Below are 25,533 nucleotides of genomic sequence, written 5' to 3'. Positions count from 1 at the left end.
ATTTCTCACTTTTACAAAAATTTTTACATGCGCACATAAGCAACTATCTTTTTATTAACTTTTTTTACTTTTTTATTTAAAAATTAGTAGATTTCAATGAATAAAATAATAAATCATTTATCATTAATATGTGTTTTTGGTTTTGTGTTGAATGAAACTTTTTTTTCATTACAACAATAATGAACCAATTTAAATCTTCCGGCATGCGTTTAAGGGTTACGAAATTATCAATAAATCGTTTAGTTACTAAGTCAACATCAGTAAATAAAAAATATTACATGTGCATGCATTAGCCTTGACTGGGGGGGGAGCTAAGGGAGCGACCATTAAATAATTATGCTGGTCGCCATGGAACTCAACGCACAAGGAATACCTAAAGTGGCACTTATGCACTTGTGTTATCGTGCTATTTTTTAAAATAGTATTTTCACACTAAATTCAAATTTTACAGTATCTTTTTCTTTTATTAATTTGTTAGTTGAAAGTACAGATAACCCGGTCGGTTTCTAATGTGTGGAAAATCTAGCTCCTGAAAAAAAAGAGAAAAAAAGACAAAAAAGGGGTACTCTGGATAGTAACAAAAAATTAAAATTGCCTCAGTCTCGAAAGATTTCTTCTCTACTGAACAAGGAAAAAAACGGTGAAGTGTAGTTCACCTTCTGTTTCTCTCCCCCTCTCTCTTCCTCTCTAAATATCTCTCTCTATCCATCTCTCCCTTTCCCTCTCTCAATCTATCTTTCTCTCTATATCACCCTCTCCATCTCTCTTTGAGCCCCTTTCTCTCTAACTCCCTCTATCTCTCTCTTCTTTCCTCTGTCTCGCCCTCTCTGTTTCTCTCCCCCTCTCTCTGTCTATCAATCCCTTTATCTCTCCCTATCTCCTCTTTCTATATTTTCCTTTCACTTTCTTTTCTATCTATATATCTTCCTCTCTATCTGTCCATCTCTAATCCCTCATCCTATTTTAGTCCTCTAAATTAATTACAGTGAATAAGGCATTGTCAAAACATGGATAAATCCTATTTTAGTCACCTAATTTACTGTGAGAATAGAAGTTATTTGGAAATTACTGCTACCTTGAACAGCACCAGAAGTAACTGGTAAAACCTTTCTAATTAAATTGATTTTGGCAGCCATTCGGTAACAAAATGACATAGCCTTAGCCCTTGCTGCATGAGGAATACCTGCGACCTTGCTGCCAAGTAGTAGAATTATTTATTCTACTTTGAAACATTCAATTTTTCAAAAATCTCATGTTCGACATCTCCAAAACATCCAATATGGGGGAAAATATTGCAGAAATGCAAACTTATTGTTTAGGATGAATGCACAATGGTATGCAAAAATCAATTGAGGCTCTTGGTAGATCCTTGCAAGATTTGCGTGGCAATGTCAGACCATTTGGAAATGCAGTAATATTGCTTTCAGGAGATTTCAGACAAATGATACCTGCTATTTTTCAATTAACACCAGCAGATGAAATAAGTGCTTGCCTCAAATACTCTACTTTTTTGTGCCATGTGAAGACATTAAACTTAACTCAAAATATGCATATCCAGTTGCAGACTGTTCAATCCGCACATAAATTTTTGCATCACTTGTGGGAAATTGGGTACGGAAAAGTGCCAGCTGATCAGAGATAAGGGCAAAATTTTTTGACTTTTAACTTATGTAATTTGATTACATCAAAAGAAGAGTTAGTTTAAAAGGTTTTTGCAGATATTCAAATTATAAGAATTCCACTTGACTGAGTAAACGAGCTATTCTTGCAGGTCAATACAAAGACGTCCACACTATTATTCAGTGTAAAATTCCAAGTCAGGTAGTCAAATACAAATCCATCGACACTGTTGTGAAAGCAGATAAAGTGGTTAATTATCCAACAGCTATATTTGCCAGGGATGCCTCCGCATGTATTGCAACTGAAATTTTGCATACTAATTATCATGTTGTGAAATATAAACCAATCCAAGCTTTGCAAAGGCACATGGCTTGCAGTAAAAAAAATTTACAAACAATATCATAGAAACAACAATCATAACAGGATATTTTACAGATGAATATATCTTCATTCCATGCATTCCTATGATTCCACCGGATACACTATTATACTTTAGGAAATTGCACTTTCCAATTTTATTGTCGCTTGCAATAACCATCAACAAAGCACAGGGAACAATCTTTACAATTGTGTGGCTTACAGTTAAACACTGACTGTTTTTTCACATGGACAACTTATGTTACATATTCAAGAGTCACCAAACCAGAAAATCTCTACATCAGCTAAGAAAATGGAACAACAAAAACTGTGTACCCATGCAAAATGGAAAATTATAACATATAAGAAACATGCTTTTTCTCCTTTTGAAACTTTTTCCATTGCACCAATTTGAGCCACAGCAACGCGTGGCAGGGTACAGCTAGTACATATATACATGCACACATACGGCACCAAATATATATATATATATATATATATATATTCATACATACACACGCATACACACATTTGGTATCAAATATATATATATATATAACTGCACACATATGGTATCAAATATATATATACATGCACACATATGGAAACATATATATATATACATACATACATGCACACATATAGCATCAAATATATATATATATATATACATGCACACATATAGCATCAAATATATATATATATATACATGCACACATATAGCATCAAATATATATATATATATATATATACATGCACACATATAGCATCAAATATATATATATATATATACATGCACACATATAGCATCAAATATATATATATAAATATATACATGCACACATATAGCATCAAATATATATATACATGCACACATATAGCATCAAATATATATATACGTGCATAAATATAGCATCAAATATATATATATACATGCACACATATAGCATCAAATATATATATATACATGTACACATATAGCATCAAATATATATATATATATACATGTACACGTATAGCATCAAATATATATATATATACACAAATGTACACATATAGCATCAAATATATATATATATATACATGCACACATATAGCATCAAATATATATATATATACACACATGTACACATATAGCATCAAATATATATATATATATATATACATGCACACATATAGCATCAAATATATATATACATGCACACATATAGCATCAAATATATATATACATGCACACATATAGCATCAAATATATATATATACATGCACACATATAGCATCAAATATATATATATACATGCACACATATAGCATCAAATATATATATATATACATGCACACATATAGCATCAAATATATATATATATACATGCACACATATAGCATCAAATATATATATATACATGCACACATATAGCATCAAATATATATATATATACATGCACACATATAGCATCAAATATATATATATACATGCACACATATAGCATCAAATATATATACATGTACACATATAACATCAAATATATATATATACATGCACACATATAACATCAAATATATATATATACATGCACACATATAACATCAAATATATATATATACATGCACACATATAACATCAAATATATATATATACATGCACACATATAACATCAAATATATATATACATGTACACATATAGCATAAAATATATATATATACATGCACACATATAGCATCAAATATATATATATATACATGCACACATATAGCATCAAATATATATATATATACATGCACACATATAGCATCAAATATATATATATACATGCACACATATAACATCAAATATATTTATATACATGCACACATATAGCATCAAATATATATATATATACATGCACACATATAGCATCAAATATATATATATACATGCACACATATAGCATCAAATATATATATATACATGCACACATATAGCATCAAATATATATATATACATGCACACATATAACATCAAATATATATATATACATGCACACATATAGCATCAAATATATATATATATATACATGCACACATATAGCATCAAATATATATATATACATGCACACATATAGCATCAAATATATATATACATGCACACATATAGCATCAAATATATATATATATACATGTACACATATAGCATCAAATATATATATATATACATGTACACATATAGCATCAAATATATATATATATGTACACATATAGCATCAAATATATATATACATGTACACATATAGCATCAAATATATATATACATGTACACATATAGCATCAAATATATATATATACATGTACACATATAGCATCAAATATATATATACATGCACACATATAGCATCAAATATATATATACATGTACACATATAGCATCAAATATATATATACATGTACACATATAGCATCAAATATATATATACATGTACACATATAGCATCAAATATATATATACATGAACACATATAGCATCAAATATATATATACATGTACACATATAGCATCAAATATATATATACATGCACACATATAGCATCAAATATATATATACATGTACACATATAGCATCAAATATATATATACATGCACACATATAGCATCAAATATATATATACATGTACACATATAGCATCAAATATATATATACATGCACACATATAGCATCAAATATATATATACATGCACAAATATAGCATCAAATATATATATACATGAACACATATAGCATCAAATATATATATACATGTACACATATAGCATCAAATATATATATACCTGTACACATATAGCATCAAATATATATATATACATGCACACATATAGCATCAAATATATATATACCTGTACACATATAGCATCAAATATATATATACATGCACACATATAGCATCAAATATATATATATACATGCACACATATAGCATCAAATATATATATACATGCACACATATAGCATCAAATATATATATACATGTACACATATAGCATCAAATATATATATACATGTACACATATAGCATCAAATATATATATACATGTACACATATAGCATCAAATATATATATACATGTACACATATAGCATCAAATATATATATACATGTACACATATAGCATCAAATATATATATACATGTACACATATAGCATCAAATATATATATACATGTACACATATAGCATCAAATATATATATACCTGTACACATATAGCATCAAATATATATATATACATGTACACATATAGCATCAAATATATATATACATGTACACATATAGCATCAAATATATATATACATGTACACATATAGCATCAAATATATATATATATGTACACATATAGCATCAAATATATATATATATGTACACATATAGCATCAAATATATATATACATGTACACATATAGCATCAAATATATATATACATGTACACATATAGCATCAAATATATATATACCTGTACACATATAGCATCAAATATATATATATACATGTACACATATAGCATCAAATATATATATACATGCACACATATAGCATCAAATATATATATACATGTACACATATAGCATCAAATATATATATACATGTACACATATAGCATCAAATATATATATACATGTACACATATAGCATCAAATATATATATATACATGTACACATATAGCATCAAATATATATATACATGCACACATATAGCATCAAATATATATATACATGTACACATATAGCATCAAATATATATATATATATACATGTACACATATAGCATCAAATATATATATACATGTACACGTATAGCATCAAATATATATATATATATACATGTACACGTATAGCATCAAATATATATATATATGTACACATATAGCATCAAATATATATATACATGTACACATATAGCATCAAATATATATATACATGTACACATATAGCATCAAATATATATATATACATGTACACATATAGCATCAAATATATATATACATGCACACATATAGCATCAAATATATATATATACATGTACACATATAGCATCAAATATATATATACCTGTACACATATAGCATCAAATATATATATATACATGCACACATATAACATCTAATATATATATATACATGTACACATATAGCATCAAATATATATATATACATGCACACATATAGCATCAAATATATATATACATGTACACATATAGCATCAAATATATATATACATGTACACATATAGCATCAAATATATATATACATGTACACATATAGCATCAAATATATATATACATGTACACATATAACATCAAATATATATATATACATGTACACATATAACATCAAATATATATACATGTACACATATAGCATCAAATATATATATACATGTACACATATAGCAACAAATATATATATACATGCACACATATAGCATCAAATATATATATACATGTACACATATAGCATCAAATATATATACATGCACAAATATTGCATCAAATATATATATACATGCACAAATATAGCATCAAATATATATATACATGCACACATATAGCATCAAATATATATATACATGCACAAATATTGCATCAAATATATATATACATGCACAAATATAGCATCAAATATATATATACATGCACAAATATAGCATCAAATATATATATACATGCACACATATAGCATCAAATATATATATACATGCACACATATAGCATCAAATATATATATACATGCACAAATATTGCATCAAATATATATATACATGCACACATATAGCATCAAATATATATATACATGCACAAATATAGCATCAAATATATATATACATGCACAAATATTGCATCAAATATATATATACATGCACAAATATAGCATCAAATATATATATACATGCACAAATATAGCATCAAATATATATATACATGCACAAATATAGCATCAAATATATATATACATGCACAAATATAGCATCAAATATATATATACATGCACAAATATAGCATCAAATATATATATACATGCACAAATATAGCATCAAATATATATATACATGCACACATATAGCATCAAATATATATATATATACATGCACACATATAGCATCAAATATATATATACATGCACACATATAGCATCAAATATATATATACATGCACACATATAGCATCAAATATATATATACATGCACAAATATAGCATCAAATATATATATACATGCACAAATATAGCATCAAATATATATATACATGCACAAATATAGCATCAAATATATATATACATGCACAAATATAGCATCAAATATATATATATATACATGCACACATATAGCATCAAATATATATATGCATGCACACATATAGCATCAAATATATATATACATGCACACATATAGCATCAAATATATATATACATGCACAAATATAGCATCAAATATATATATACATGCACAAATATAGCATCAAATATATATATACATGCACAAATATAGCATCAAATATATATATACATGCACAAATATTGCATCAAATATATATATACATGCACAAATATAGCATCAAATATATATATACATGCACAAATATAGCATCAAATATATATATACATGCACAAATATAGCATCAAATATATATATACATGCACAAATATAGCATCAAATATATATATATACATGCACAAATATAGCATCAAATATATATATACATGCACAAATATAGCATCAAATATATATATACATGCACACATATAGCATCAAATATATATATATATACATGCACACATATAGCATCAAATATATATATACATGCACACATATAGCATCAAATATATATATACATGCACACATATAGCATCAAATATATATATACATGCACAAATATAGCATCAAATATATATATACATGCACAAATGTAGCATCAAATTTATATATACATTCACAAATATAGCATCAAATATATATATACATGTACACATATAACATGCACAAGAGATAGGATGCATGCATGAACAGGCCAACCAACTCGACCTATGCAACTGGTGTGATATTGCTTTTACGGTCCTGTTTGGAACACTTGTGGAGATGGAGACGTGGAATCGTTCGTAGACCACTTGATTTCAGGCTCGGGGTTTCATACTTAGTAGAGCAGCCACTACATTGCGATCTATTGAGACTAAGCCCCCTGGATCGAATCTATTCATATTCAACAAGGGACGATTGTCCGTCCGTCACATTCTCACCTTTGACAATCAGTTTGGCAGAGTCTGTTTATTTTTTTAGTAATTTTGCTTCTGTCGAGTTGCATTATGCTTACCATGCAGTTCTATGAGGTCCAAGCTTTATCTTCACTCCTTAACGAGCTTAGTTCATAATTTTAATGGAAATCGCTCCAGACATAGCATGGAGCCATTTGATGTAATGAGCTAAAATTTCTATTTCAAAGTCAACACTAACCAAACAATAAGTGTTAAAAGAGCAATTCTTCATGGAATATGAGGACTAAAGGATAAAATAAGAGAAGCAAGAGTTATGAGACTGCCAAAAGTAAACCAAAGTTTCACTTTCTACTCTTTTCTACATTGCTAATCGCCCGAGGCGTCACTAATGGTGAATGCTGACAGTGCTGTGTAGACATTTTTTATGGGTCAAAGTGCACACGCCTCTTGTGCGAGGGAGGTAAATACGAACAATAAGGGAATAGTTAACGAGTTGACAATTTGTTTTAGCTCTTTATTATAAATGAACTCAACTCGACTGACGAGTTGCTTCGCCAATTCAACAACTTAATGCGGCCTTTCAGCGAAATCAACGTAGTGTGATCACATTTTAGATAAAGAAATAAAGAGAAAAAAGAAAAACTATTTGAAAAGTCATGTTTACCTGATAGATAAAAAGATCTACTTTAATGCAAGCGCATGTCAGCCGCATTCAACCATGAAGGAGGTCGGAAATAAACATGAAACAAACAGATATTTTAAAACCTACACTCTATAACAAAGAGCAATATTACTTTATTGCTATGTCTGTGTGTGTGGGGGGGGGTTATATATATATATATATGCGTGTGTTTATATTTTCTAATCGTTTTGTTTTTATGAAGATAGGGCATCCTACCGGGTGTCAGACAATCATCCACAATTTCAGTCCCTCCAATCAAGAGATCTTTAAAATTCTGACCGTTCCTTTCAGTGCAATTGCTTGTATTTCTCTTGCACTTGGTTCGCCGGGCATATTTGACAGGTAGTTTTTGAGATATATATATATATATATATATATATATATATATATATATATGCATGTCTGTTTGTTTGTTTTATTTTCTCTGTCCCAAGTGAATCGGTTATATTACGTTTCTCTTCCGTTATTTTGTCATGACCATTCATGCACGTTTTACATTTATTGCTACTGTTCTTGTAATTCGAGTCAACAATTGTTTGATGTACGATCATTTCAGAGATTTCCTAGAATTATTTTTATGTGTGTGTGAACGAGACAAAAACTGAACTGAACAACTTTTGTTTTGGTTGTTTACTCTAACCCTAAAGTACTTTTATTGCCTTTGGTAACAGTTATTTTTTTTTTAGCTATATATATATATACATCTTTTCACCCATTTTTTTTTTCTTTGTTGGAAAATTTTTGACAGCTGCTAATTTATGATTAAATCAATTTATAATTTAACTTTGGATCTATTTTTCTCCTATTCTGATTGGATAAGCGCTTCGGCATCTTCTAGGTGTTTATAGAAACAGTCAGAAAACCCCGAACGAAAATTTGGTTTTGCTTGGTTCAAAAGCTGCACCTTAATACTTATTTTACTTGCTTAACCCCCACCCCCACCGTTGCTTGGTATCACCCATTATTTTGTCTGACAATGACAGATTACGTTCGAGGATAGGATCTCGAAAATCAGTGCGAAAGTGGCTTTGTTGCTATTGAATGTCGATGTTCAATCCTAGCTTTGTCCTACCTCCCAACCTTTAACTTATCTCTGAGAACCGGTTAGTTTATTGTCAATCACCTGAGGTGTCCCTATTGAAGAATGCCGACGGGCTGCTAAGGCATTTTTGTAGACCACAGTGTATTTATTCTAGCGCACTTGTTTTTCAAAAACCACACCTGACCTTGTGTCTAACCTCCTGTAGAAAAGGTAAATAAAATGCATATCAAGTTCAGCCAACCATTTTTGTTTTATTCTCTCTCGCTCAAGTTAATAGGTTATATTATGCTTACTCTTTCTTTTATTCGTTTCGTTACGACCATTCATGCACGTTTTACATGTCATCCGATGCTTCCTTAAAGCGTTGGAGAAAGACGTTATCTTTTTTGACGTATGCGTCCAGCTCTTCATAACTTCAGATACAAGATTCAATCTAATAGGTCCCGCACTATAAAAAGAAAACAAATAATAATTAAAAAAAAAAAGTCTGCCCCATCGATGCATGTTGCATCCCACTGCCTGTTTTATAGTTGCTTTAATTGAGTATGCTCTGACGAATTCTTAACACCTGTACACCATCAACGTAAATACCCCCCCGACTAACCTGACAATCAGCAAAATCCCACCCCTTCACTGTAGAGGTCCCTAGATGCTGGAAAGCTTTCAACTCTAATAGTTTCTTTTCTCAAACTGCTGGACTTCAGAATTCCCTCCCTCTTTCCTGCTTTCTTAACTGTACTAACATGTAGAAATTTAAATGAAATGCAAGCAGATATCTCGCAGCTCAACTCCCTACAATTATGACCCCTTACATACAAATGCCAATATGCGTTGTTTGAGGTGAATAAAAGTTTTAAAGAAAAAAATGTTTAAAATACATTGTAAATAAAATGTTTAAAATATATTGTAAATAAAATGTTTAAAATATATTGTAATTGTATCCTAAGAATATTTTTTATTTCCATCAATTTCCTTTAATCTGTTGTCATCAATAATATTTGTATTTTACTTATATCTTGACTGATGTGCTTTTTGACCTTCAGTTGTATTGTTTATAAAAAATTTTTTTTCCTCACTTATGCATGAAAAATAATATATATTAGAAATGGAAGTGAAACCTGACCAGATAGACTTAAGGACATGCGGTGCATGAAGAGAAATGATACAAGAATAATTCAATGAATGTATAATGTGAGTCTTAAAGATAGGCTGAATTCTGATGACATTGAAGGAAGATTAAATCTAGACACTATAAAAACATATGTGCAAAAGACGAATGCTTGGGTTATTAGTTGTAGAATTGTTAAGATAGGAGGATTAGTTCACATGGAAAAAACAAGAAAAACAGTAAGTGATAAAAAAATAGACCCGAGTGCACAAGAGATAAATAAGAAAAACAGGGAGTGATAAAAAAAAACAGACCCACAAGAGATAAATAAAGACTTGACCAGACATGGGTTATTTTGGAAGTCAATTTCTTTAAGTCGTCCAATGCGTGACAGCATGCAAATGATGATCACGATGTCTCAATCATACCTTAATTACTGTTTTTATGAACTGCTGCAGACAAAATATTAATAAATGAAATGTCTTTATTCTTATTGCTTTGCAACTGTTCCGGTATACTTGTCTCCCCTTAAAGCTGGTGGCGTAACACTCCTGACAGCTGAAAGACTGGCCCAAGATCATGATATGCGGCAGGATTTTGTTTTCAAGCTGATCACGAATCTCTCTGGAGAAGGTTCATAAGTCAACCATTTTGTTTTATTTTCTCAGTCTCAAGTGAATCGGTTATATTACGGCTCTCTTCCTTTATCTTGTCATGACCATTCATGCACGTTTTAATGTCATTTGATGCTTCCTTAAAAACCTTGGTAAAAAGTTATCTTTTGCTGGCTCATATAACTACTCATTGAATCTTCATAAAGTTTTAAATATATCTATTAAAATTGCTAATTAACATCAGTATATAGGAATAAGGTTTCGTGTTTTGCTGTGTTATTTTTATTTAACCAGTATTTACCTTACAGAGACAGTTTTGAATAAAAAAAAAAATTTGCCAGTAAACTGCCGGTAGAAATGGTTTAAATATTTACACAGATGAAAAACAAGTATTTTCTGTGCTTTTTATCTTACAAGATTTACATGTGTTGAGATTGTCGGACTGACTTCCTCATCTTGGTTGTTATCGTCACAACGTTTCGGCCGTTTTGCCCTCCGGCCTTCATCAGTGAGAAAACTTAAAGAAACAACTCACATGTTCGGACATAACAACCTACTGAGCAAACCAAGCATAGAGCTGAATGCAATTTGGATACCTTTGATAGAGAGAGAAAACCTTGAATAACAACATAGGTTTAACATTAACAAAAAACAACTAAGAATTGTCCTAGTGACATATGGCCGAGTGATTGTATCAAAGTTTACAGTTACCCAAAGGTGCTGAGTTCAATCCTGAACGAAGGCAGTAAAAAGTAACATTCAAAACAAAGAATCAGCAACTATGTCTCAGAGTCTAGCTGGAGTCCGAACACGGTACCCCCGTAATAATAATAAAGGGTTGAGTTCGAGACTCCTAACAAACGGTTCCCCAGTTCGATACAAAACACCTGATGAAGGCCGGAGGGCAAAACGGCCGAAACGTTGTGACGATAACAACCAAGATGAGGAAGTCAGTCCGACAATCTCAATCAATGAAAACATCTCATCTCAAAAATACAGACAAGATTTACATGTGTCTTAATTCGCAATTAGTAGAAATTGTTTAATGGAAAAATTATGTATTTTGAGAGAAACTAATTTGCACATTCTTATATTTTGTTTACACTTAAGACGTCTTTGATGCTAAATATTATTGAATCTGTATGAAATTACACACTGAGAAATTTTAAAGTTTATTACCGAAACGTTAATAGTTTATATTTTTACATTTTTATCGACCGCATGTTCAAATATGTCTCCCGCCGCCCCCCCCCCCGCTCAATTTTTTTTAACCATTTTAATAGTTAGGAGGTGAAATAGATTCATACTTTCCTCAAAGGATATCAAAAAAAATTACTCTCATTAACCCTTATTCTTGACTTCATATGTAATCTAATAATTATAAAACTCTGAACCTTCCAGGCGTATTTGCTTGCTTGACTTGTTTTCAACGATCGGGCGATTCCATCTTTTAAGAAAGGGATGACGTGTGTGTGTGTGTGTGTGTGTGTGTGTGTGTGTGTGTGTGTGTGTGTAGCTCAGAGGCTAATTAGGGTGGAGTTGTATGTTTTGCTTTCGATTCTAGCTGATGGCCCCAAGTGGTATATATTTTTTTAGTTTGGATCTCACTAACATATATTAGGTTCAATATAATAATCAGTAGAGAATTGTCTTTATAATAAACTAGTGGAAATTCCAGAGAGGACTCATTCATATGTAATATATTGATGTTGGTATCCTGTAGATGTTCAGCGTAAATGGAGACACTGATATTGTAGCTCTTTTGTTAAAACTGCAAAAGTATTTATCTAAGCTAGTACGGACACTTGGCATAGCCCGGCCGTAAAGTATGGTTAAATATATTTTAATTCTTGCAGATTCTGTATATATTATGAATTTTTATACTTTATAAAGTTGCGATTTCAAAAATAAAAAAAATATATTCATATGCCTTGGGGGCATCAGCTTGAATCGAAACCAAAACCAGAACTTATGAAGAATTCGTGATAAAATTATTTATAAAAAAAAAAAAAAATAGATTACTGGAGTGCCATCAGCTATAATCGAAAGCGAAACCAAAACTTATGAAGAATTTTTAGTAAAATTATTTATTACAAGAAATGGAAGTTTATAAACAATTAAACGACAGTCACTCGGATGTAAGCGTGACACACAAAATAAATAACACACACGCTATCGTATTAATATATAGATACGTCATCTGTATGAATTAAAATATTATATTTAAGTGTATCTTACGACCGGGCAACGCCGGGTGGTCTTCTAGTAACTAATACGTGTTGTAGCATTCTCTATATGCTGCTAAAGATATGTTAATAATGTATGGGTCGTATTTGAAGCATTAAACGATGTATTTGTTATTTTTTCCACTAAATATGAAACGTAAAAACCCCAGTCCGTCTTGGAAGCTTCTGTCTTCTTTCCTTAAGAATTGGCACATTTTTATATGTGAAAGGTAGGCTTAAAGGATAAATATCAAACAATATATAGATATAAATTGAAATCAGCAATAATTCATGGTGGCTTTTTTTTTATTAAAAAGTCACAACTTATCAAGGCTCAAAAGCTACTTAAGGATAAGGGTTAACTGTCAGGTAGACTGAGAAAACACTGATGATGATTGAAAGCAGAAATTTATTATTTAAGCGGATGACTTGACAATAATTTGCGTACATTGGACTTGGAAAACAAGTACCTTACAGTCAGCTGGGACTATGTGTTCCACAAACGAGTACCTAATAGTCAGCTATTGTGTTATTGTGTTCCACAGATGGGTAGGTCTATAATACAAACTTCTCATGGAGGATCCACTTGGTTTTAGATACGCAGAAAGAGAACGGGAAATTATTGATAGTGGTTGTAGTTAGACGAGTTTTTCTGCCCGTTTTGCAGAGAGGGTGTGTGATGACTATAATTTTATTTTGATTGTTCGTTTCATTTCCGAAATTTTGTCAATGTAAAAAGAACTCATAAGTTTTTTTTTCTCTTTTTTTTTTCTAAACAGATATCTTGTACGTTTATTTTTTATTTTTTTACTAGCAGACACTCTTACTGTTGCCCTGGATTGAAGATGGGGTTCCATGCATTCCTCTCCCCAAAGCTGGACACTTTATTTAAAAATTAACAATTTCCAAGTCATGGATATAAGCTGAAATAAAGTAGTATGTTTTTGTTTATCAATACATCACAAAAAAGTAAACCACACAATATTATTGTAAAACAAACTCATGAAATTAATGCCACCATGGATTCGTTATGAATTTTTTTTACTGAAGAGCAGCTGTATTTTATCTTGGTATAGAGCTTAATTTTTAGTGCATCCCCCCACTCTTTATCTGTGCCTAAACCTAAACGTAGATTCCATGAACAAAGCTTCTTTCTTAGAACTGCACGCCTGTGGAATTGTCTTCCGTTTTCCTGCTTTCCGGCTGACTACAATATGGTTGTCTTCAAGTCTAACGTAAACAAGTTCTTGATGAGCCGTTCCATATAAGTTAACAAATTTACCGAATTGGTTACTATATTGTCCAATTTCTACTGTACACTCTTTAACCCTTATCCTCGAGTGGCTTCTTGGCCTGTATAAAAAAATTGTTAGGTTTAATAATTATCTTAATTTATGGTTTGCTTATTTTGTTTTGCCATATCAACCAAATTTAGTCAGTCTGGTTTTTAGATTTTTCATACGAGGATCATTTGTATTATTCAGGCTACTGTTCTAATCTTGACTGTTATTTTCACAACGGTTCGGTCGATGAAACCTCCGACCTTCTTTAGGTGTTTCTTGTTGAATTCTGGAATCTTTCTGCCAAACTGTGGAATTTGTATGGAATTTCAAACGGAAACCTTTATGTAATTCACGGTTGTCTCATACTCTTGTCCCATCAGCAATGATAGTTGTATTTTGAGTATCGTCCGTACTGAGGACGGAACCTTCAACCTCCAGTAGAGTGTAACTGATTGTTACCAAGTACTTTATTCAATCCTACTATGATTGGTGGGTGCTTTGAACCTATTTTTGTTTTTAGATGTACAACTTTTGACAAAGTTTTGAATATGAAACGAAACGTCAAAATAAAAATTATGGTCATCATACGCCCTCTCTGTAAAACAGCCAGAAAAACTCGTCTAGCTGCAACCACTATCAATAATTTCCTTTTCTCCCCCCATGAATCTAAAACTAAGTGGAGCTTCTATGAGCAGAGTTTCTATTCTAGAATTACCCATTTGTGGAACACAATATCACGGGGCTACTTCCCAGCTGACTATAAGGTACTCGTTTTCCAAGTCCACTGTAAACAAATGTTTGTTGAACCGCTCTCCTAAAAAAAATTACTTATCAATTCAAATAAAAATAACACTCAAGACGAGAACAGTAGTCTGAATAATCCAAATCGTTAAAAGTTGTCATACTTCAAGTATTTAAATATTCATTTGTTTTCTCCCGATATATTTTGTATATAATTAATCTACAAGGAAGCGATTGTATTTAAGGTGTGACTATCAGATCATACATAAAAGGAAGGTGATAGAGCTTTTACTCTCAAATTCAGAAGTCCTAACACTGCTACTTCTAACACCAGAACAAATTAACAGATAATTCTTTCGGTATTCACCAGTACTGTAGAGAGAGAGAGAGAGGAAGAGAGGGTGAGAAAAAAAAAGGAAATTTAAGAAAGATAGAGAGGAAGGAAGAAAAACGGCTACATGTTTTTGGTTCATCTAGCTAATAGTGTTGACTTTTGCTAAGGTGACTCAATCGATAAACACTCCATATTTGCAAACAGAAGTTAAGAGTTCAAACCGCAACAGAGGCCTAAGTATTTTACACTGACCCCCCCCCCCCAACACCAAAAAAAAATCAAAGACATTTCAAATTCAAATGTTAAGCACATTGTATAGTTTTACTTCAATTTTTTTGTATTTTTTTTTAAGACATATACTGCCTCTCTGAGTCAGAGTGAACCCAGGAACAATGGAAACCAAACGAAACTTCTAGAAGCAAAGTTACTTTCCTAAAACTGCCCATTCGTGGAACACAATACTATGAGACTGCTTCTCAGGTTCCTGCAACATGGTCGTTTTCAAGTTCAATGCAAACAAATTCTTATCGAGCTGCATTCTTAAATAATTCAGTTCCCCCTCGCCAAACTTTCACAAGAAACACTCGTCTAGCTGTACACACTATCAATAATTCCGCCCACTCTTTATCTGTGCCTAAACCTAAACGTAGATTCCATGAACAAAGCTTCTTTCTTAGAACGGCACGCCTGTGGAATTGTCTTCCGTTTTCCTGCTTTCCGGCTGACTACAATATGGTTGTGCTCAAGTCTAACGTAAATAAGTTCTTGATGAGCCGTTCTATATAAGTTATCAAATTTACCAAATTTTCATTACTAATGATTACTATATTGTCCAATGTCTACTGTATACTCTTTTACCCTTATCCTTGAGTGGCCTCTTGGCCTTGATAAGTGGTGATGCCTATGTAAAAAAAAAAAAAAAAAAGTTCAATCACCACGGTATTGTCACAATTTCACAAATTGGGTATTCACCATCAGGTGGCACATTATCACAGGACTTATTCCCAACAGATTATAACAGTAGTCTTCAAATCTAATATCTACAGATTCCCGTCATAAACCGTATTCAAACCGTGCCTATTCCATCAATCATTCTCATATCCGATTTCAATATTTTTTCCGATTCGGATACAATTACAGATTCCATACTAAATTTTCGGTTCCAATGTTTTATAAATCTTTATATATTTACTATAGAGTTGTTATTTTTCCATGATTATTGTAAAAAACATGTTAAATGTACAGATATTTTTGCAAACGTAAAACGTGGAGGGATTGATCTAGAGATTTTAGTTTTACTGGTAGCTTAAAATCAATAAATATTTATTATTTTAGAATTACTACCAAAATCAAACAAAAATTAACAAAATCAAATAAAAATGACAAAAAAAAAATCGTTTTTAGCATCGGAAAATAGGCATAAAATTTTCCGATTCTGATAATGATTCTCTGATAAGAGTTCTGATTTTTACGATTCCAATTAATCGTCCCAACACTAGATATAACTTGTCTTAAATTTCCCCGCTTAGAATTAGGTGAAATTTCTATGAATAAAGTTTCTTAGTAATGGCTTTTCATAAGTAAAACGTTATTGCAAGACATCTTCTCTGCCGATTACAACTTGTCCATCTCCAATGCTAATGTCAACTTCGTCCTGACAATTATTCTATCTCATTAACACTTATCCTTGAGTGGCTTTAGCCTTGATAAATGATGATCAATTAGTAAAAATAAACAAAAAAAAATAATTTAAAAACATGCAGTTTCAAGCTCGGGTTGGAGTAGAGAGTCTCAGTAGTTGATAGGATTTAAAAGCATGATGCAGAGAGAAAAAATATTTTTATTTTAAATTTAAAACAAATGGTAGAAGAGGACAACTTTTTGGAGAGGTGATAAAAGCCAAACAACTTGCCTAGAAGATGTCCGAGGCAACTGCTAGGATTTGCTCTTAATTGAGTAAAACGTCAAGTAAGAAAGAAAACAACCTACCTGAAAAAAACTAGTTCTATCCCATATTCTCTTTCCTTCATACCTCGTTAAATTACACATCCATTCTAGATCATAAAAAGGTACAGGAGACGGAGAACAGGTGAGCGTGTTGAGCAAACATATTTATGACAAAATTCAAGCTCACCTGAGCAAACAGGTTTGGCAGATTAAAAAAAAAGAATTCTCAGTCAATCAATGACTAGATGAAAAATCACACACGAGTCTAATAGATAAGAAAAACAAACAAACGAATAAAAATAATTTAATTACCCTAAGAAGATACAAGAATACCCGTCATCCTCTATCTCCTTATATAGAAAACTAGTAGGCCGCCCAGCATTACCTGATCGTAAAATATGCTTAATATGATATTTTAATTCATGAAAATATCGTATTTATAGAGCCAATTCTTTATTGGTTATTATACTGTACCTAATATATAGTTGTGATTTAAAAAAAAAAATCATCTGACATCAGCTAGAATCGAAACCGAAACATACAACTCTGAAGTTTATTCATTAACATATGTATACAAAATCTGCAAATGAATAATGTTGTTTAACCTATAACTTTTAATTAAGGCATGCGCAGAAAAAAACAAAAAACGGGTATAGTTGACTTTAGGCCAAAGTCAATGTTTTTTTGCTTTTTTTTCAATTTTAACCCCTTAGCAGCTATTTTACCGGCTACCTACCAAATCGAAAGTGTGCTACAAATCTAAATATCCTATATATCAAGTTTCAACTCTGTATTCAAAGATGACTTCGGTAGAAACTTTTGCACACGCACCAACAAGGTCACTTTTATATAAATATACAAATACCTTATTTTGGCAGTAATTATGGTGAAGATATCGAATCAGCAATTATATGGTGAAGCTTTTTAGTGGCAAAGGAGAAGTGGTGGTGTGGCTGAAGAAATTGAGGTTGATAGTGAGATGTAGAAGATGAATGATTTGGCAAGCTTTCTCCCATTGTATTTGGAGGGGGGATGCATTGGCTCTTTACTTGGAGATGGACGACAGTGACCAAATGGATGTTTAGAAGATAGAGTCCAGGGTTAAAGAGGCATTCACAGACTATAGGAAGTTGACCGTGGTTAGATGAGCTGGTGAACAGGAGGACGTTTACTCGAACAACATCAGGTGGTTGATCAGGACAGGCTTGCAAACTGATTCTCCATTAAACTAAAGGAAGCATCAAAATTGAGATTTTGAGCAAGGGAGATCCAATAGCGAAAGCAACGGTGCTAACATCGACTATGGACCAAAGCCACCATGTGGTCGCAGCCATGAGTCCACTCAGTAATAAATCTGATGCAGCCCTAGCACTGGTGGAAACTGTTACAGATGTGGCTACGAGGGTCACACACACACAATGTTGGAATTTTTTTTTGTGCCAATAATTATGCATCCCCCTGTTTATACATTTATTATATTTTTATTCTGGTTCTTATATTTGATTTTCTGTATTTCGTATCTTTTATGATTCTTAGTTTCGTATATTTTGAGTTCGTACAAAACTCCCTTTAATTTAAAGAAAAGAGCAATGCTAGCTCCTTGATGACGCTACGAGCCCAGCGTGATAATCGGCCTCTTTTGAATCCCGGCAATGTGGATATTGGACGTGATTTCATTGCCCGGCACTGATATGGAATTTTGACGAGCCCTCCTTCAAAGAAGAAAACCCGGCAAGAATACCCCGGACACGTTGAAAGCAAACTTCTGAAGACTTATTTACGTGGCTATGGTTTGCACGCATTAAGAAGGAGTGTAATTTTTAAAGAACTTTAAATTGAGAAAAAAAGAAAAAGGCACATTGCCTGGCCGCCATCAATTTGTGAGTACGTTCCTAAAATTTATTGCATATGAGAGTGATTAGGAACTATTATTTGAATTATATTGTATTCGTTCATTGATGCGACATTTTCAATGTAAGAACCATTCATTATATGTTGTTACCTTGGCGTTCTTTGCTTTTGAATTTAATGCCCGCAAAGGGAAAAATTTGCAACCAACTTCATTGTAAATAAAATCTCTTCTTCATTTTGAAATAAGACCTTTATATTTTATTCTTCCCCCCCCCTTTTTATTTCATCCTTTTATTTTTTTTGCAGGTTAATTATTTTCGCGTCGAATTTATCTGAAAGAGGATAAATTTTCGACAACAAAGAGACTGCTGGATGTTTGGAATTAAGTGCTATTGATGCAGTAAGATTGGGCACTGGACCCGAGACGAGGCATCAGCATCAGCCTAATTCTCCCCAAGATGTACTCTGAGATTATCGCCTACATTGATGGAATACAATGTTCAGTGTTAATTGATACAGGATGCTTGCATACTATAGGAGATGCAAATTGATGTCGATCCTAGAAAATAGGAAGCGTGAACGTCATGGCAATTGGAGGCATGTCGCGTGCATGCTGTGGCCGGGAGGGCGGGGTCAACATTTTCACAAACGGAAGTGACTATGTCAGGATCAACGTGCTGTTAGTGTATGGAGGACAACTGGGGTTTGATCTGTTAGGGATTGATGCGATAAAAGCATTCGGAGGCATTACTGTTAGACATACAGTTGGTGCAGTTCAGATCAGTCACAGTAAAGTCCCATGTGTACAGCCATCTTCATCAATGAATGTGACTTTACTGCTACAGTTAACCATAAAGATGGGTGTGGACTGCAGCATGAAAATAGGCAGATGAATGCACAATTGAAGGATTTCGTAATGGAGTGTCCGGATATCAAGTAGCTGGAGAAATCCAATCAGAGTATGATCAGGAACTCCAAGCATGGATAGACAAGGGTTGGCTCGTGCTGTACCTGGAGGAAAGACTCAAATCTCCCAATGGGTTAATTCTGCTTATGGTCATGATACAGGAGAATAAGGCAAAGGTGCAGCCAGTGATAGACTACTGCAAACTAAATAATAATGTGGGTGCATTCATGGCCAACATAGATATTTGTGCTGCTAAGGTATGTGAATGGTACCAAAAAGGAGGTTGTGTCACTGCTGGACCTCATAAGAGCATATCTCCAAGAAACAGTCCACAATATGCTGTGGCTATACCAAAGTGTGGAGATCAATGGGATGATATACTTTCTGACATGTCTGGGGGTTTGGATTGAACGTGGCTCCCCTTATCATAAAGACCATCGCCAGTAGAGTGTTATCGCAGGAGGAAGTTGTGGGCCATCAACATCAGCCTATTTCAATGATATCAGTGTTGATGAAGACGTTATGACTGTCTCAAGTCGAGGAACATTTGGATCGATTTGGACTAGATATGTAAGGATCTAAAACAGCTGGGGAACAGCACACACGTGCTGGGATTGGTGGTTTCGAGAGAGCAAGGTAACCTGTGGTGGAAGTGTAGTAACGCAATCCCGGAAGTCCCTAGTATCATAACATCATGAACCATATTTGTGTGGAAGGCTTGTTGGGCACCTCCTGGTATGTGCGTGGCTCCATGTTGCATACGGGGTAATACAGTCTGATCACAAATGGCTGGGATGACAAGGTAACACATTCCCTACTCAAACAGATGATGTGCGAAACTGGATTCAGTGAAGTGGAATGATCCAGCTTGTGGGATCTGGTGTTTAGACGGCCAGGAACTGAACACATGGTTTGATGTCAGTGTACTAACAACCGGAGTTGCATGGGAAAGATGCAGGACAGTGTCTGAGAACATTTGTTAGTTGTGACTAAGAATGATGCGCAGCATATTAATCTGGCCAAACTGGATGTCATGTTGAAGAGAATTAACTTAGCGCTTCAATGGCAAACAAAGGTGTTGGATGTAAAGGCAGACTGCATGCATATATGAATAGGTGTCAGACACTCTCAGCGGGAAAGCCCAAGTTCACACTAAGTCTGCCAGTAAGATGTTCATTAGGAAATGATTAACACACTGAAAGAACTGATAAAACAATCTCAGTGGACATGACATTGGTTTTGTCAATTCACAATGTAGCCAGCTAACTGACGTGCATACCAGTGATGGTTCAATGCCATGAAAAAGGATGAGGGATCCCATCCTCTGATTGGTGCAGTGTATGTAGCTGTGCTGGATGTGATTCACATCATGGCCATTAACAGAAACACTGGACACCCCGGCATATGACATACTACTTTGTCAGAAGAGTTTTGTCCTGCGATGACGAAAGCAACAGTCAAGTTGACTATATGAATGTGCAAAGAATGTCAGTCCACTGGAAGAAAAAATCAAAAGTGAGCTGTGATTAACAATGGTTGGGGATGGACATTACTTAGTATAATGCTTACTATTTCCCAACTATTATGGATTGTAGCTAGTCACGGTTTTCAGTGTGGAAGCAGCATGGTAAGTCTCACAAGCAGGATTCATGAACTGGAAATGGTCTTTTGTGAACAAGGCTCATGACATGAGCTACTCACAGCATTCCACAAAAAATAATATAAGATATTGGCAGACAAATGAGGCATGAACCTGAGATTTTGTCGAATTCATGTCCAGCCAGGAATGGCATAGCCAAACAGTGCCACCATGCTGTGAAACAAATCATTGCAAGGATGGACTGTATTATACCAGAGGCTGTCTACTGGTACAATGTGACTCCAAAAGACAGCGAGTCCTATTTGACCACACCAGCTAATGCTAATTACAATTACGAGGTCTAGGTGAAGGGGTAGATATTATGCCACTATCCGTAGGTCCTGAGCACAGTCCCTAGGTTGGAGACTGCGTTTGGGTGAAAGCACCAGAGAGTTACTCTACGATGAAGTTTAGCTTGGGTAAAGTAACAGACATAATAAAGTTCACAATCTGTCCTGGTGTATAGGATGTCCTGACACATGGAGTACCTGCGTCCCTGCTACAGTGTCTTCTCATCAGAAGATTCTGACAGCATAACATCTTTGAAGAGTGAGGTCAGCGAGTTAAGCATATGATAATGAAACAGAGCTGGACGATTCTCACAAGGCAGAAGTGGAAGTACATGCTCCTGAGGAAGCCCACAGTTCTTAAGAAGCCCCATTTCTGTGAAGGAGTATGCAACAAAAATGATCACCTCTGGGATGCCATCTGTGTGATAATGAGATCAGGGAGGGGTGTGATAATGGTGTGGAGACACATGAGAATGAGCACCCATGGTTAGCATTCGAACCCAGAACCTGTCACACAAAAAATAAGACAAAAATAAGATTTATGTAAATTTAAGTGCTGTCAGGTTTCGAATGTCAGCATAAAAAAGATGTTTTTTTTTCATGTGCCAGGAAGATATCTCATGCACGACAGTTCACTGTGAAGAGGAAGAAGAAAGAGACAAGCATGACTACTGTTAAAAAAACAAAAATGCAAGATTGACAGACCTTTTTTTCTGCTTTCAACCATCAATGTTTCGTTCATTTTAGGTCAGTAGTAATAATCAAAGTTAAATTAATAAATTCAAATTCCTAGCAATTTTACAAGTCCAATCAATACCTTAAAACCTCTCTAATAATGTAGGATAAATTTACAAATCTTACATCAGATTCACTGTGATCTTAACTTGGTTATGGTAAAAAATATATTCCTGCTCTTGGGATTACGAAGGAAAAAAATTCTTGGTCAATTCCATATCAAATCATTCAAAGAAAAAATGTCACATATCTCTCAGATTTTTTTTCAGATTTTCCCCAATGGTTGGCATTATAAAAACTAGATAATCCTAAAAATTTGAGCTTGTAACTCGAAACGGATTACAAAATACTGCATTTTTGGAGGTTTTCAGTTAAGTTGAGCAATTGCAAACTTAGAATCTAATTTCGTAGTGTAAAGATTTCGCAATGTACCTGCAATCTTTAAAAATGTAATATTTTGGAAAACGCTTGGAGTTAAAAAATTTCACATGTCTAGGTTTTATAATGCAAACAAAAGTCTAAAGAAAATCTGAGAGATTTGGGTGACATGTCCAAATTATTTTCGCCTTTTGTTTTTGCCATTTCGGCTATAGAAGTGAATTTCAACAGCACACCCCTATTCTTTTTTTGCTTCCTCTTTAGTTTTTTGCTTTTTACGGAATCCTGCACCACTCGACTTCATTCTCTACATTACGATATCTTCTTTGAAAATTCACACAAATATTTTTTAAAAATTAAAAATACTATTTTAAAAAATAGCACAGTATTTCTCTGCATAAGTTGGTCCATACTAGTACCACAAAAGGTGAGATACTCTCCCAAAATCAGTTTTCTGAGATACCTAACCCCCAAAATATATATGAGAGAGAGAGAGAGAGAGAGAGAGAGAGAGAGAGAGAGAGAGAGAGAGAGAGAGAGAGAGAGAGAAACCTACACGCCACCCCCAAAGAAATTGATGGGGAACGAAGCTTTCATTTTATTTTCTATTTTAAATGTTATATATTTGCTTTTGACCACTTTTCCATTTTTGCACAATTCAATCTTCAAAAATGCTCATGAAACCAAATCTGAAAACGAAGCTCCTCGCTCCTTCCCAACGAAGAAGAATAGGGGGACATTTTTCACCATCTTTAATTCATATAACTCGTAAAAAGTTAATATTTGAGATGAAATGAAGAGTGTTTAAAACTACTTTAAAACATCAATAAAATGACTCAGATAGGTTGCAAAGTAAATGTTATATCCAATGGTAACATTTATTTATTGTATTTTTATTTTTTACCACTTTTTCGAATCTCTGTATATTGTAAAACAAACTCCAAAAAATAATTAAAATAATAATTAAAATAATAATTAAATACTTTCAAAATATTATAGAAAAATACAAGGAATGGGTAATCTAAACTCGTATACAAGATGGCAGCTGTAAATGGATGTAAAAACTGAAATGGAACACAAATTTTAGTGAAACGAAATTAGTGCCTACTGTACAGCCTAGCACCCCCCCCCAAAAAAAAAACAACAGCAACAACTTCCAAATAGGACCGTAGTTTCACAAACAGCACTGTAGTTTCACAATTTCATAAACGAAAGATACGGTAAAAGTTGAATTTCATGGTCCTTTCTCTGCATAATTACCAAAATAAAAAAATGAAATGAAAATTAAAACAAAAACAAAAACAATCAAATGAAATAACTAAAAAATAATGTAATCTTCCAGAATAGCAAATAAGTCTTTTTTACTTAAGAATAAAAGTAGTGTGAAAAAATGTAAATAGATAAATTAAAACACAAAAAAAACTTATCTGGTTAGATAAAAAGTAATTTAGCTTGCTTTTGGTAACATTTTTTATTTATTGTTTCGCCCATTTTGGAAAAAAAAACCCGAAAAATTTTTAGTTTTTTCATTTCATTGTTTTGTTAAT

The 25,533-nt window shown here is 32.7% G+C and overlaps 1 protein-coding gene across 1 annotated transcript in view; it reads right to left on the bottom strand.

The window, feature by feature from the left end:
- Nucleotides 1-25,533, bottom strand: part of LOC145286119 (uncharacterized) — a 235,108-nt gene that overhangs the window by 173,498 nt on the left and 36,077 nt on the right. The gene's annotated exons all lie outside the window — the stretch shown is intronic.

Source organism: Euprymna scolopes, chromosome 10, assembly GCF_053919585.1.
Source record: "Euprymna scolopes isolate OS-2025 chromosome 10, ASM5391958v1, whole genome shotgun sequence".
Lineage (NCBI taxonomy): Eukaryota > Metazoa > Mollusca > Cephalopoda > Sepiida > Sepiolidae > Euprymna > Euprymna scolopes.
This window is presented reverse-complemented; position numbering and strand designations above follow the sequence as displayed.